Source organism: Palaemon carinicauda, chromosome 14 (genome assembly GCF_036898095.1).
Source record: "Palaemon carinicauda isolate YSFRI2023 chromosome 14, ASM3689809v2, whole genome shotgun sequence".
NCBI lineage: Eukaryota > Metazoa > Arthropoda > Malacostraca > Decapoda > Palaemonidae > Palaemon > Palaemon carinicauda.
Window position 1 is genome coordinate 23,011,216 of NC_090738.1, and position 4,570 is coordinate 23,015,785.

Below are 4,570 nucleotides of genomic sequence, written 5' to 3' on the forward strand. Positions count from 1 at the left end.
AAGATAGAGACGACGGGCGAAATATAACAGAGGCCCTTTGCGTCAATAGGCGTAGGAGATGATGATGATGATGCTTAAGGAACCATGACAATATTTGTTCGTGTTAGAGATCAAAATAATTTCAGTCACAATAATTACGGAAATGCCAATGCTATAAAATTAAACGTTAAGTACTGAAATGGTATCTTAAATCAAGACGTTTTCCAAACGACGGGTACTTAGTAAATGGGACAAATTCTTATGTGCAGTTGATTAAAACCAAATTACTTTGTTACCAGACTGTTGTAAAATCCTCTTGGGGTCATCTCGAAGGAGTGCTGATGTCTTTATACTTTCTAACCAAGTTCATTTTTTGTTTAATTTTTTTTTCTTATGGTAAATACCAGACATATCAAATTGATGTCATTAAGGCCAGACCTCCCAGACATTTACCTTACAATGTTCATTATTTGCATATTATATAAACATACATACATACATGCATCCATATATACACATATATATGTATATTATTCATAGACATGTATATATAAATACATTAAAATAAACAATTTCCGTATATTTTTCCGAACATTTGTTTTCTGAAGAGGAGATAGTCCCTTCGAATACTTAATAATTTTTTTTTTTAATTGTAGGTTAATTTACTTATATAAATACATATACATACATGCACACGCATATATATATATATATATATATTTATATATATATGTATGTTTGTATATATTATAGATGTATTTATACATATATACACATCTATATAAATATAAACATACACTTTATATACACACACACACACATATATATATATATACATATACATATATTAAAATACATATTACATAATTCCCAAAAGCATACATACAATGTTTTAAGAGATTCACATCCCTCCATTTCTTGCTATAGAACAACCACCCAGCTTCCTTTTGGAATAAGGTACAAGCCAACGATGCTTAAAATATTCAGCGATGCTATAGTAACAGATAGTGTCAGTTTGCCTGCTTAATAAGGCTGTGTATATCGGATAACATTGACATCGGACTCCAATTAAGCTCCATATAATGGTTTGTCGGGAAGGAAGGACATCTCGTAAAGGGAAAACTTCATATTTTCATTTTTTTCAAAAGTTGTAATCTTATATTGTTTAAAAGTATTATTGTTAGCAATGTTATTGATGATGATCACGCCTTCATGTGGAACTGATATATATATATATATATATATATATATATATATATATATATATATATATATATATATATATATATATATACATATATATATATATATATATATATATATATAGAGAGAGAGAGAGAGAGAGAGAGAGGAGAGAGAGAGAGAGAGAGAGAGAGAGAGAGAGAGAGAGAGAGAGAGAGAGAGAGAGTATATATATATAATGTACCTCAAAACACAAAAGGCCCGTGCCAACAACAAGTGTTGGCTTTAATACCCCAACAAAACACAAAAAACACGCTTCGTCAATTTTCGCAATGTTATTGATGATGATCACTACTTTATGTGGAACTGATATATATATATATATATATATATATATATATATATAGACGAGAGAGAGAGAGAGAGAGGAGAGAGAGAGAGAGAGAGAGAGAGAGAGAGAGAGAGAGAGAGAGAGAGAGAGGAGAGAGAGAGTATATATATATAATGTATCTCAAAACACAAAAAACACGCTTCGTCAATTTTCGCAATGTTATTGATGATGATCACTACTTTATGTGGAACTGATATATATATATATATATATTATATATATATATATATATAGAGAGAGAGAGAGAGAGAGAGAGAGAGAGAGGAGAGAGAGAGAGAGAGAGTATATATATATATATATATATATTATATATATATATATATATATATATATATATATATATATACATAATGTATCTCAAAACACAAAAAACATGCTTCGTCAATTTTCGCCTGCTTTATCTTTAATCTTGATACACATATATTCATAGATGTCCATTAATTGTACACAGGTATATCCATATGTACACACGCAACATATATCTACATCTTAAAATTTGGGGTCAAAAGACTCCACGTCGACCGTGACAGGATTCGAACCTGCAATCTTCGGATCCGAAGTCCGACGCCTTATCCGTTAGGCCACACGGTCTTCTGACAACACGGGGGTATATCACCAACCTAAACTTCCTGAGGTATCGAGCAGTTTAAGCGCAAATTTAGCAACGATCATTCTCTTCGTCTTTTTATAAGTGGGAAATGATGAGTCACTCCCATGTCCATTCTTCAACCGTTCAATCAGTGATGAAACCCACATGCAAAAACTTCCCCAATATCAGATCGTTAACTATATATATTTTATTTTTCCTTGTTTCCTTTCCTCACTGCGCTATTTTCCCTGTTGGGCCCCCTGGGCTTATAGCATCCTGCTTTTCCAACTAGGGTTGTAGCTTAGCAAGTAATAATAATAATAATAATACTCATTGCATTTCTCTTCACGCACTCATCAATTATTCATGAATTATTCACTTTTCACACTGTCAACCCGTCTTATGTATTCATATTATGCAACGAATGTACTTTATGTAGATAGGCATGAGTCTTCCTTTTCAATTCTATAGTAAAATCCAAATACGTTATTGCATCAATGAATCACATTTTCCGTCATCTAACCAACACTAAATTTCAAATACTAATATGAATTTACATCTAAAATTCTCTAACCATCTGCATTAACATTCATATTCCCATCTTAAATGCATCAATATACTTTCACTGCCTTACTATTGCTATCCTTCCCATTTAACTTGTAAAGCTTTTTCAAAATCTCATTTTCGTAAAATACGTAGGTTCAATTCATATCAACCATTATCATTTTGAACCGCTTCCAAATATACTAAAGTTCAATCTATAATTGATTGCTCCATCCATAAATATATTATATAGAAAATCTTTTGCACCAAACGAGTACCTCCCACACGACATAACAACTCTTAATTCTTTTCAATAACAAAATGCCTTTTATATAGTGGATCATGGCATGCAATACAAATTAGATCTCTCCACAATCTATCTGCGTTTTCTGTCAACCAATGTATTTCACGTGTCATTTTCTTTTATTGTCATATTTCTCATATGGTGTAACATAGTAAGAACTTGATTTTATTTCTTTTTAATCATACACACACACACACACACACACACTCACACACACACACTCACACACACACACACACACACACACTCACTCAAACACACACACACACACACACACACACACATATATATATATATATATATATATATATATATATATACACATATATATTAGTTGTGTACTTTTGTTTCACTCAAAACAAACAACTTTCCCCGATATGCTTACTAATAATAAGTCTGAAAATTCTTCTAATCCCATGAATTTTGAACCTTTTCTTCATCCATACATACCTTACACACCATAGTCAGTCACAGAATTAAACTATCACTACCAAAGATAAACTTTATATTTGTAATCCCTCCAACTCTTTGAGTCTATTTATTTTTTATCTTTCATACCCCTTCTTACATCCCCAACAGATACTTCCATAAGCATTATCAAATTCATATCAAAGCCTCCCAATGTTCCATTAATGAAATCTGCCTCTCAACTAACCTATCTATTCAACAACTCTTCAAAATAATGAATTCACAGAAGTTGGACCGTTTGATCTTCATAGAGTATCTACATATCTATATAGTTCCATTATTTAATCATACATACGCATGCTTACTCACACGAGCAAACATACTGTAAGTTCAATTCCACATTTGGTAGTAATAATCAAATAAATGCATGTGATACTTGGTTCGCTATATACCCTTTAACAGATGCAGAGCTCTGTTTAGCCCCCTTAGACTCAGCGTTCCATTTCCTGGACGATCCAGGCACGTCTTAACATTTCCGTTGCATCCAGAGGCAGGTCTAGATTAGCCCTAACAAACGCCGACACTGGACGGACTCCTTGACTCTGGACGTTAAATTACGACTTCAGACTCTCTCTCTCTCTCTCTCTCTCTCTCTCTCTCTCTCTCTCTCAGAGAGAGAGAGAGAGAGAGAGAGAGAGAGAGAGAAAGCACTTCACATATATTAAGTCATTAAAAATTAGACAGCAGACGAACTTCACTCATCGCTCATACAACCAACTGACTGACAGAAGACCAAAACAAACCACGCGAGGAAAGAACAAAAGCGCAATTAATATATGAAGGTGATAGCGAAGAGGCAGGAGCTATTAAGAAACAAAAGCTGGGCAAATACCTTATTAAAATAAATGGCCCTTCTAACAACGGGGCCTTAAATCTCTCTCTCTCTCTCTCTCTCTCTCTCTCTCTCTCTCTCTCTCTCTCATCATCCTCTTTCGCCCCCTCTTTCCCTTAGTAGTGAAGGATCCGTCTCTCTACAAGGCAGAGGAGATCCTGCTTTCCATTTCCTGGCGAATCGATTCCACACCTCCTGCCCCAGGGTTCTCCATCCCTCATTTCCTTCTAAAGGGAGACTTGAATCCTTGGAGCTCGAATCCCACCCCTCCAAACCCCGCCC

At 34.0% G+C, this 4,570-nt stretch overlaps 1 non-coding gene across 1 annotated transcript; it reads right to left on the minus strand.

Moving 5' to 3' along the window:
* Window positions 1-2,070: 2,070 nt before the first annotated feature.
* Window positions 2,071-2,143, minus strand: TRNAR-UCG (transfer RNA arginine (anticodon UCG)). The gene has a single exon. It is a non-coding gene; the product is annotated as a tRNA-Arg (tRNA).
* Between the last annotated feature and the right edge of the window lie 2,427 nt (window positions 2,144-4,570).